Below are 12,683 nucleotides of genomic sequence, written 5' to 3'. Positions count from 1 at the left end.
CAAATGTATAGTGACACGTCTTCATCATTATAATATCATAGATAGTATTTTTCATTGTCCTGAAAATCCTTAGTGCCCTGCTTATTCATCTTTCCTCAACAGACCACCAGTTTCCCCAGTGGCTCAGATGGTAAAGAATCTGCCTGCAACGCAGGAGACCTGGGTTCAGTCCCTGGGTCAGGAAGAGCCCCTGGAGAAGGGCATGGCAACCCACTTCAGTATTCTTGCTTGGAGAATCCCATGGACAGAGGAGCCTTGTGGGCTACAGTCCATGGGGTCTTGAAGAGTTGGACACCACTGAGTGACTAACACTTTCACTTTCAACCCACCACCACCCTTGGCAACCCCTGATCTTTTTGTGTCCATAGTTTAGTGGAGACAGTAACACATCTTGGCAACATCATAGCATAAATTTGGAAAACTGGCTTTTTCCTACCACCAGATAATACTAGCCAACAATGCTCCCTCTCTCTAACATAGTTCAGTTGTTTCATGGCAGTATGATTTGCTCATGAGGAAGAAAAGAGGAGAGTGAATGTCTCTCTCCCCGCAGCTTCCTTCCATCAATTGATGCACAATTCAAACAGCATAGCCCAGATGTGAGAGGGAACTGGAAGTCAAACACCACTGATCATCCACTTCGTACTAGGAAGTTCTGGAGAGAGAGGAGGGCTGGTTATTTGGAACGAGGTATCTGGAGGTCCATGATGACAAAAGCTACAAACCACTTAAGGCCAGCAGTGATGCAAGTAGCCACAGTGGTTATGGTCACAGAAGTGGAAGAAGACAGGTCCTGGTACCTTCAAACATGGCCCACAGAGCATGGAGGAGGCTACCGTGAGGCAGAGCGTGCACCCAGAGTCCACAAGCATCTGGTGATGATTAACAACCCTGATAAGAATATGAAAAACAACCATTGAGCACTTACCATGAGTCAAACACTATCATACTTTGTCTTATTTAACCGTCTCAACGATAAAAGGTGGTTACTATTTTCTCCCACTTTGTAGCTGAGAAAACAGCCTCAGAGTTTCAGAAACTTCCTCAAAGACTCCCCCCTCCAAAGGTATCAGTAAAATTGAGTTTCAAACCCAGGTCTCCCTGGTGTTGAACCCCAAGCTCTTGGCACCTTCATGGTTCAGAAACACCTGAGAAGATTTTAAGAAATTCCAGGAATCCAAGCCAGTCCTTAAAGAGTTGAATCACTTGGTCTGGAGTAGGTCCTAGACACTGATACTTACTCCTAATGGACAGCCAGGACAAAGAACCATCTTATGAGATCATGGAGATGTCCTTCCTGTCTCTGGGAAGCACTTTTAGCTACTTGTACAAAAGCATATCACCCCAGCCTCCCAAATTTCCAGCAACTCAGGGCAACCCTCACTTGACTAAACATTGCCATGTGGGTCACAAGATCCAGTCAACCCATGAGAGATAGAACAGCCATCTGACCTAAAGGCTGCCCGTGAGGGGTGGGAGGGATGAACACGATGAGAAACAGAGAATGCACCTTCCTTTTCTAATGTGGCCTTTCATTTCTATTACTTTAAGGACTATGAAGTACAAAAAGTGGTTGCAATGGGAAGAACTCAGGGATGTTAGCTCCTGGCTTGTCACAGCCATGATCCATGCCTGTTCCACTTCACTTACAAGCATAAATGTCCCTGTGATGTGCAGGGAACAGTATGTACAGTTGGGCCTACCACACACAAACCACAGCGTGAGCCCTAAGCCTGCACTCCAGGTCTGGGGCTATTTGGTTTTTGTGTGGTTGCAGCAGTAAGGGTGGAGGGGGAGGTTGGGGCTTGTTTGCTTCTTTTGCCAAAGGGGTTGGCCAAATGTCATCACTCAGGATTTCCTTTCCAAACATTCTTCTTGCTTTAAAAAAAAAAAAAAAAAATTGCCTGAACTGCAATTTTGCCTTTATGGCCTCTCCCATGAGATCAGCTTTTATTTCAAAAGTAAAACCCTAGCACAAAGGGTAAGGAAGCTTGCAAACCTTTTGAGGATGGCTATATAGCACGGGGTTTCATTAAAATACTTCTGCAACTCCTGTTATCAGGAAAATGCCTTTTGCTCTTGTGCTAAAAAGTCTCTAGCTTGCTTCTGATTTTATGATCCTGTGATTCTCTTGTTTCTACCACAGTGCCTGGCTCACAGTTGGTATTAGGCACACACACACAAAAAAGCAATATTGTTGCTAATTGGCCAACTAGATTCATTCCTTCTTTAACAGCAAGATGCTGTTGTGTGAGTTAGTTGCTCAGTTGTATCTGACTCTTTGCAGCCCAATGGACTGTAGCCCACCAGGCTCCTCTGCCCATGGAATTCTCCAAGCAAGAATACTGGAGTGGATTGCCATTTCCTTCTCCAGGGATCTTTCTCACCCAGGGATCAAACCCATATCTCTTGTGTCCTGCATCTCCTGCGCCTCCTGCATTGGTGGGAGGTTTCTTTACCACTAGTGCCACCTGGGAAGATTCTGTTGGGGACAAACTATTTCTTCAGCATATGAAAATACAATATTTTGTACTCAGTCAAAGTCAGTTGGAGAATGAGAGGCAGGGATAGAAGTCTTTTCATGAAAACCCAAATCCTTCCTTTAGTTTCAGACTTCTCCCCCACCCTTTCCCCACTAATAAACCACATTTTTTTGTTGTTCTCCTTTTTCTGGGAATAATTCTACAGGCATTTCCTTCTCTCCCCAGAGCCCAGTTGTCCCAAGTTGCAGCTGGTCTGGGCGGTGTCTGGGTGGAACACCCATTGGGCCTCCAGGGCAATGCCTGGTACCTGCTGAGCACTGAGAAGGCTCCCTCCTGTAGGATGTGTCCTTGAACCTGGACTAGCTGACTCTCAAATGACTCACGGCAGCTGCAGAGATATATCTGCTGTCACTCGAGGATCTCAAAGTGTGTCTCAGCCTAATTTTCCCTCCATCTCATCAAGATATGAAAGTTAGGATAAGGCGGAGGAAGAAAATAAGACTCCAAACCAGGCAGGTCTGGCTTTCTGTCTTGTCCTTGCCACTTGCTTTGTGACATTTTTCTGAATTTCAATATCCACCTCTGTGGTGCTAGTGGTTTAGCCGCTCAATTATGTCCCACTCTTTGCAGTCCCATGGACTGTAACCCACCAGACTCCCCGTCCATGGAATTCTCCTGGCCAGAACGCTGGAGTGGGTAGCCATTCCCTTCTCCAGGGGATCTTCCTGACCCAGGGATTGAACCTGTGTCTCTTGCTTCTCCTGAATCGCAGGCACATTCTTTACCATCTGAGCCACCAGAGAAGCCAATATAGTCATATGCTGCTGCTGCTGCTAAGTCGCTTCAGTCGTGTCCGACTCTGTGTGACCCCATAGGCGGCAGCTCACCAGGCTCCTCTGTCCCTGGGATTCTCCATGCAAGAATACTGGAGTGGGTTGCCATTTCATTCTCCAATGCATGCATGCATGCTAAGTCACTTCAGTTGTGTCCGATTCTGTGCGACCCCATGGACAGCAGCTCACCAGGCTCCTCTGTCCCTGGGATTCTCTTGGCAAGTATGTTCATATAATATATGACATATATGATACATGTGATATATATTCATTCCTATGTTCGCTATTCCTTGAACCATTCAGTGATAGTCTTGGGGCCAGTGACCTACTGTCTTCCAGGTGGTCTGAGGGAGGTGGGGGTGATAAGGTGGGAGAATTTGGAAGACTTTTAGCCCCAAGTTTCTGTTGCACCGGTTCATACTCCCCAAACCTCAGCAATTCCACAGCTTTGGGGACCCTCCAGGAACTTCTCTCTGTAGGTTGTCCTGAATTTGATGCTGATTCCTGTAAAAATAGGTTGATCTCAAAACCACCTCTTCCAAAATGTCAGTGTTCAAAAGAGTCCATTGACATTCCCACCAGCTCATCTATAAATGGTCTTGCTTATCTGGGGACTGGCAAGACCTCCAGGGCTGACCCTCCTCTGGTATAGACACTCAATCTCCTGTGCCTGGGCATACCTAAACTAGGTATAGCCACTCAATTCTTCCCAGACCTGCTGGTGCAATGGTTGGCAGCTCATAGAACTCTCAGGGGAGGGTCAGGACTTGGTCAGCACTGATCACTGAAATTGATGCCCAGGGCAGCACAAAGGCCTCCTCCCTCCTCAACTTCTCAGATCCCAGCCATGGTCCCTATTGTCTGTGCTATGCTCTTGTTGCCTGGTGTCTCTCAGTGGAATCTTCATGATCCAAGATGATTGCTTGAGCTCCAGTCATCACATCTGTGCTCTACTTTTTTCCCAGGGCCCTCCCCAGTCAGAGTGGCCATTACTGAAGGCATGTCTTATTGATATGTGTGATGTTTTTAAACATGTCCACAGATTCTATGATACTCCTACATAGAAAAGTAGAGGTCTGTGTCCCCTTCTTCTATATCTGGGCCCAAGTATTTGTAACTCAAATGTAACCAGTAAGATGCAATAGAAACGAGGCGGCATAACTCAGATCAGAAAGTTCATGCAGTTTCCTGCTGGTATCTTAAGAGGTCTCATGCTCCAGAACCACCATGCCGAGACTCACAGCACTGATATACAAGACTACTGGACAGGAATCAGATGGCCCAATGCCAGCTGAATCCCTGTCTCTCTCTAGCCTGTTGGGTGTGGGGTCTGGAAGCTAAGTGCTAGGATTCATGTGCCACTTTCCACTCACTGGCCATGTGTGCTCACACAGGCCACTGTACAATGGGAATATTAATAGCCCCTACCTCATAGAATGGACATGAAAATTAAATTGGCTAATGAACATGACAGTTTTAGAACCTTGTCTCACTCAATATAGCTTTTTCTTTATTTAATATCACTGATTGTTTCCTAGATTTATTGTGGGTTTCCTCATTTGTGGTTCTCTCTCCACTACAGATGATGGGCATCTGGTCCCATCACTCCATGGGAAATAGATGGGGAAAGAGTGGAAACAGTGGAAACAGTGTCAGACTTTACTTTTTTGGGCTCCAGAATCACTGCTGATGGTGGCTGCTGCCATGAAATTAAAAGACGCTTACTACTTGGAAGGAAGGTTATGGCCAACCTAGATAGCATATTTAAAAGCAGAGACATTACTTTGCCAACAAAAGTCCGTCTAGTCAAGACTATGGTTTTTCCAGTGGTCATGTATGGATGTGAGAGTTGGACGGTGAAGAAAGCTGAGTGCCACAGAATTGATGCTTTTGAACTGTGGTGTTGGAGAAGACTCTTGAGAGTTTCTTGGACTGCAAGGAGATCCAATCAATCCATCCTAAAAGAGATCAATCCTGGGTGTTCATTGGAAGGTCTGATGTTGAAGCTGAAGCTCCAATACTTTGGCCACCTCATGCGAAGGGTTGACTCATTGGAAAAGAACCTGATGCTGGGTAGGATTGGGGGCGGGAGGAGAAGGGGACGACAGAGAATGAGATGGTTGGATGGCATCACCGACTCGACGAACATTGGTTTGGGTAGACTCCAGGAGTTGGTGATGGACAGAGAGGCCTGGCGTGCTGCAATTCATGGGGTCGCAGAGAGTCGGACACGACTGAGCGACTGAACTGAACTCCACTACAATGTGAGTATACAAGGTGGGCACCACATGTACCATCCTCACTGCTGTCACCACTACCTGAAAGAGTAGCATACAGCAGAGTCTTGTATCAGTTTAGACTGGGTTTGACTGTGTGTTAACAAATGAACTCAAGATAATAGCAGTTTTAAAAGGTAGCAGTTTTTCTACCTCTGATGAAAATTGTCTGCAGGTGTGCAGCCTAGGGAATGTTTTATGGTGCTCTCATTATCAGAGGCTCAAATTCCTGCTACCTAGATTCTCCACTAGGCTTAGTGTGCCTACTTCATGGTCCAAGTTGGTGGCTTAAGCTCCAGCCATCACGTCTAAATTCTGTATTAGGAACAAGAAAGCACAGACACGTGTGTTACTTCTTTTTTAAGGAAACTTTTCAGCAACCCCACACAATAACTCAGCTTACATCTCATTGGCCTAACCTTCCTGAGTGGTTACACCTAACTCTAAGGTGGCCTAGAAAATTTAATCCATTGGGAGGATGCTATTACTCCCAGTTAAAGTCAGGGTTCTAGAGGAGAAACAGAAATATTAAGAAGAAATTAGCAAGGTTCAGTAAATCTCAGTTCAGACAGGGACCTCTGCCCTTTCTAACTGTGCCCTGGGGAGTTCCACTGAACTGAAAGGCCAGTTATCTGTAATTTGTGCCAGCTCTGCCTATACAAGACTGTGACCACTGCCTGCTTGAATGGGAGTCAGGAGGTAGGAGGCTGGTTCAGGAGTGGGGGATGGGCCAGGCAGAGGTAGCCCTTCTTCAGTCTCTGGCACTCTGATCCTTCCCATACCCCCATCACTGCAGAGCAGCTCCTGGGCCTCAAAGGGCTGACCAGCTAACAACGAGGCTATTGGATGGGTCAGCCAAAGACAGGGCTGACCATCCTTGTTTGCACCTGCCGGGGCTTCATCTGCTTCCTTACCAATGGTTCTCATCATTCATCACCACAGGATACAAGAGGTCACCTTGCACATGGTCAGTGTGAGTGTCAGCAGTCCTTGGGGTAGGGGCAGGGATTCCCGCTGATGAACAGGGAACTTCAGGCCCCAAAGGGCAGACACCCGATTCAATCTCTTGGGTACCAAGAGGCCTGTTCTGACCTTCATATCCAACCTGCCTGCCTCAAGGGAGCAGCATCATCTGAGAAGGTTGGTCTATGGAGCATTCTGGAAGCAGATGCCAAGTCACAAGCTTCTACTTCTGAACAAGGAGAGCAGGGAGCCAGATTTGAGCAAATCTAGGCCAGGTTGGCACATGCTGAGTGGACAGACTCAGGGCTTTTTCCTAGATTCAGCTCCTTAGCTGCTTTCTGTGCCTGCAGATGTCTTCTGCCCACCACGCTCCAAGCCTCCCGTGGTGATACCGGAGCCCCACAGACCATGACCCTGGGCCTGGAGCTGAATACTCAGGGTGCCTGGAGCAAAGGGTTTCCGAAGATCTCAGTCTCTTTAGTGCTCAGGAATAAAAGGGGCATATTTGGCTAATAGACACTTCCCTCCCCTCCCCCACTGCCACCATCAGCCTCAACACTGATACCTTCCGAGTCCGAGCTTGAGGTGGGGCACTTATGAGGGACAGAACAGGGAGACCACCTGCTCTGGAAGATTGTTGACCCTTGGCTAAGCACAATGCTATATCTTTGACACCTATCATCCTATTTCAACTTCTCCTTCATCCTATGAGATAGAAATCATTGCTATTATTCCCATTTTACAGATGAAAAAACTGAGGCCTGAGAGCAGAAAGTCCTTATCCTGATTTTGTCAGCAGGCCAAACATGCAGGCTGTTCATTTCATTTGTGCCTTTCTTGTCACTACAACTTATTATTTTTTAAAGGCTTTGTTGTTGTTGTTCAGTTGCCCAGTCATGTCCAACTGTTTGCAACTCCATGGACACCAAGCTTCTCTGTCCCTCACCATCTCCCAAAGTTTGCCCAAGTTCATGTCCATTGCATCAGTGATGCCATACAGCCATCTCATCCTCTGACACCCTCTTCTCGTTCTGCCCTTGATCTTTCCCAGCATCAGGGACTTTTCCAATGAGTCGACTATTGGCATCAGATGACCAAAATACTGGAGCTTCTGCTTCAGTATCAAGTCTTTCCAGTGAATATTCAGGGTTGATCTCCCTTAAGATCGACTGGCTTGATCTCCTTGCTGTCCAAGGGACTTTCAGGAGTCTTCTCCAGCACCACAGTTCAAAGGCATCAATTATTTGGTGCTCTGCCTTCTTTAAAGTTCAGCTCTTACAACCGTACATGACCACTAGGAAGGCCGTAGCCTTGACTATATGAACCTTTGTCAGCAGAGTAATGTCTCCACTTTTCAGACACCTAAACACTGTCTATGTTTGTCTTAGGCTTACCTTTAAAGGCTTATCTTTGGCTTAAAAAAAGCACTTCTGTCCTGTAGGTATATCTGGATTTCCTTTCAATTCACAAATTTTCATTAGGACCAGGTGCAGAAAAGGCTGAGATTGTTTGAGAGACAGCAGAATCCCGTATCGGTGTATTTCAGGAGGACAAATGAGTCCCTAGAATTTAGCGTCATCAAATCATGACACCTCCCATCCACTGAGGGCTACCTGTGTAAGAGATTTGCTAAACACTTTAAAATTATTGCATTTCACCCTCCAGTCCCTGCAGGTAGAAAACACTATGACTTTTCCAATCCTGTCATTGAGGGCACTTAGGCTTATTTAGGTAATCCGCCCCAAACTGTATGCTTAATAAATGGCAGAACCAGCTCTAAAAGAAGGTCAGTGCACCATGGCCCATGAGCAAAAACACAACCAGCCTCCTATTTTTGTGTGGCCATGAGCTAAGAATAGTTTTTATACTTTTAAGTGATTGAAAAACAAAGTCAAAAGAAAAGACGAATATTTCACAACTCATAAAATGATATGAAATTCAAATTTCAGTGTCCGTAAATACAGTGTTAATGGAACCCAGCCATGCCCATTCATTTACATATTGTCTGCTGCAGTTTTTGAGTTGTTGCAATGGAGGCCGTATGGCTTCCAAAGCCTAAAATATTTACTACCTGGCCCTTTTCAGGACAAGTTTGCCTATCCCTGCTCTAAAGCACAGGATCTTAACCCTTTTCTAAGTTTCCAAGAAAACTGCAAGGCGGGCATCAAAACCCTGAGTGCCTAGGTTACCTCCTGCCTCAGAAGGAGGGCAGACAAGTCATCCAAATCACCAAACCTCTCTGGGGCTTAACTGCAAAATACACATCATCATCACGCCTGGTCCTGCTGCCAGGACTGACAGAAGATAAAAACAAGATAATGTATGTGAAAGTATTTTGTAATCTGGAAAGCACTTTATAGAAATGGGAAGGATTACTGCATTATTTGACTCAGAGAAAGGAGGCTGGTATGAGGAAAATAAGCCAGTCTGGGGGAAGGGAGAGTTCTGCTTGGCTTTTGCATGATTTATTAATGAAACAGACCAAACCTGCTAGAAATGGCCTTTGGCGTAAACCCTGTGGCCCTTGCTCATCAAACAGTTCCTTTGGCCCTGCAGAGAAGAATCATCCATCAAGCATTTCTATCTGGGGCCAGTGCTTTTGCCCCAGAAAACTGGGCTACCTGGTCTGCCCAGATTCAGCCCACTTCCCAAGGAGTGGGCTTAACCCCCAGGGAATCTCAAGGTGCTCAGAATCTTCCCTGCTCCCCACATACACCCAGTTCTTTTTGCTCACTGATTTGCAAAAGATCTCAGAAATTCATTTCTATCTTTATTCCAAACTCAACATTTGTTTAAATATTTATTTCTGTAATAGACTGCCATTAAACCTTCTTGGTTATTTCTCTAGTGTGAACAAGTTAGTTGACCTTTAGATCAACGGATATTTACTAAGGTTCTCTAACATGCAGAGGGAGGAATGTGTTGTAAGTAGATCGATGACCCCCAGGAAAGAGGCAATTTGCCAGGAGGGTGAAATTGAAGCTGGTGCCATCACCACTGTACTGAACCAAGCCCACTTTTCAAGGTGTCTAAGAGAGAGAAAGGAGGAGAGGAAGGTACAGTGAGAGATCCAGAGGTATGGAATTGCTTTGTAATAGAGAAGGGCAAGGGTATGAGGCACCTCTTGAGTGGAAAGGGATATTTGGAGCCTGATAATTCCAGGGCGGGGCCCACTGCTGCAATGAACCCCTACTCACCAGGAATCTGTTGTCCTGGGGGCTCTCAACACAAAAGCTGATCTGGAATCCGACAGCAGCCCTGCTCGCCTATACCGCTACCCATCCAAGAGTCCCTGCTGGCACCGTGGATGCCTGATGCTCAATCGATCTTTTAAAAGTAAGAGGCAAACAAAACTGTGTGTGGAATTGGATGTTTATTTCTACCATCTGCGTGGCAATACAAGTTCAAGTTATAATGGCATCCGCACTCTATCAGTATTAGGGAACCATTTAAACATCCACAGCCATTTACTGATTATAAACACACACTAAAAAAAAAAAAAGAGCGGCAAGTGGCATGTGGCTCCGCACCTGCTGTCTTTGTGTGTGTCAGTCAATTTCATGCCTAGGAAGCACTGGGCTCCATGGGGATGGCTATACAAGCAGTTTGGTTGGTTGTGGGTTTGCTTTTCTACTTTTTTTTCCTGGGGAACAGCATAAACCAAGTTGGCTCCAAAATGCATTTATTGCAAATAGATGGGAATAAATGGAAAATAGACAATGATCATAAAGGCAAACAAAAATGCTGATTTTCCTAATGTTAAAAGGTCCATTTGCTTATAATTAGTAGATTAAAACTAATGAGTATTTTTACTGGCTTTCAAGAAGTTAGCAGGGGTCACTGTGCAAACAAAAAGGCTTCTATCTCCCACCTGCCTCCACCCTCACCCCAGAAGGTTTGAGTCACCAGGTGATGGCAAATAGGGCATAAAGTGAGCATGGTGAGAATGGGCATGGGGAACTGAAGGCACAAAAAGAAACTGATGCATTTTACAGGGAAACTAAAGGAAGTTTACCCCAAAGCTGTCAAAATGTTTTCTGGATCTTTTTATCTTATAAAGGGTTTTCTTTATCTCCTACAGTCCTGTCCATGCCCTGTCGTAGCTGATAGGGGGCTCCTGCCTCAGTCCTGACCTTAATTAGCTGTGTGACTTTGGGCAGTCAGCCCTGCTCAGCCCTGTTTTCTTACTGGGGAGAGACTTAAAGGGGGAGTTTCATTTCCAGGTTAACTTCTCCAAGGAGAAGTTTTGCTTCTGTTTTGTTCTGTTCTGTTGGGTTTTTGGATTTTGTCTTTTTTGGCAGCTTTCTAACTGAAAGTACTTTCTGCCTTTATGGTGTATAAGACCAATTTACTGCCTGTGAGCAAATCTTTTGGAGGCGAGAGTGTGGAAAATCCCTCTCAGCTTTCTATCTGGTCAAAAGCTCCAAGTGCTTTCTAAAAGTTTCTCTCTCTCTAAAGTGGTCCATGAGATCCATCAGGCATTCTTCCCACTGAGCATCACACTCAGCTCTTCTGATTTATCCCAGAGGGGGTCCCTGTCTGCATCCCCTCCTCTCTGAAAACTGGTTTTGAAATGGCACTCACCCTTCTACTGCTCATTAAACCTGGCTGGCTGGAGCCCCAAACAAGGGTTCAATTAGCCTTCAATACATTTATTTAGAATAAGAGTTCCCTCTATGTATCTGAAACGACTACCTCCATTGCCTTACAGGCCTAATCTAATTTGAGGTTCTAATTTGCAGCCTTATGTTAAGGAAGTTGGCATTGAAACTGGATTGTTATACATGACTATGGACTGAAGTCCATTTCTTATGATAAGCAGTGAAAACTTGGAACAGGTGAAATGTGAATTTCTCCAGCATCCTTGAAGATATTTAGGAGCCCATTTGGAGTACGAACATCCTTCATAAATCCAGTATTACTAATCCATGGGAAAGTCGTTAGAAAAATACCATCTCATGCCTTGTGAATCTCTTTTCTCCGCACTTGTCTAATTTTCTCTGGTTACTCAAGCCATCTGGTACCTCTTCTCCCTTTTCCACTAAAATCTACCCTTAGGGGATCTTATTTGGATCATGACTCAAATGTAAAAAAGGAAAGTAATTAGAGAAATGAACAATGATAGCATATTTGATGATATCAAGATATTGTTAATCGGGATTGATAATAGTTTTGTGACTTTTTAAAAAATGAGTCCTTTAGTTGTTGTTCAGTTACTCAGTCTTGTCCAACTCTTTACTAACCCCATGGACTGCAGCACACTAGGCTTCCCTGTCCCTCACTGTCTCCTGTAATTTGCTTAAACTCGTGTCCATTGAGTCAATGATGCCATCCAACCATCTCATCCTCTGTTTCCCCCTTCTCCTCCTAGGAGAATGGAGATTCTTTAGTTAGGAGATTCATATTGAAATGTGAGCTACACCTTAAAATGCATATTTGCTTTAAAGTAAGAGGGTGGTGCAGGTGAAACAAAATAGGGCTTGATAAGTGTCAAAGGTGGGCCTCATTATATGGGTCTACTTCTATATATGTTTGAAATTTTCCATAATGAAAAAATTTTTTTAATAAACCACTCTCAGGGAAACATCTGATAAACTCATCTGATAAACTAAAATGTTGCTGCTAAGGGTAAATAGCAGTTATCTATTTCCTCATGTAGCTATTAATACATTTTAACAGGATAAAAAAAAGACTTAAGACAAATAAATAAATACAAAAGTAGCAAATAAGGTGGAAGCAAAGGAGAGAGGAGGGAGGGAGGGGGCCAAGAGGAAAACAGCCACTAGAACAAGAGCTTTGAATACAGTTCATCTTTTCATTTTTCCATCTGATCTAACAGGATTTAATCAAGATCAGGCCTCTAAACCCAGCTGCATTTTTTTAAATTGAAGTATAGTTGATTTACAAAGTTGTGTTAGTTTCAGTGATTCAGATATGTGTGTGTATATATATATTTTTTTTTTTTTTTTAGATTATTTTTCCTATACTCAAAATAGAGTATAGTTTCCTCTGCCATATAGTAGGTCCTTGTTTGTTTCTATAGTAGTGTGTTTATGTTAATCCAAAACTCCTAATTTATCTTCATCCCTTTCCCCTTTGGTAACTGTTAGGTTTGCTTTCTATGTCCA

This window comes from Giraffa tippelskirchi, chromosome 1 (genome assembly GCF_054371585.1).
Source record: "Giraffa tippelskirchi isolate mGirTip1 chromosome 1, T2T-mGirTip1v1.2.pri, whole genome shotgun sequence".
NCBI lineage: Eukaryota > Metazoa > Chordata > Mammalia > Artiodactyla > Giraffidae > Giraffa > Giraffa tippelskirchi.
This window is presented reverse-complemented; position numbering follows the sequence as displayed.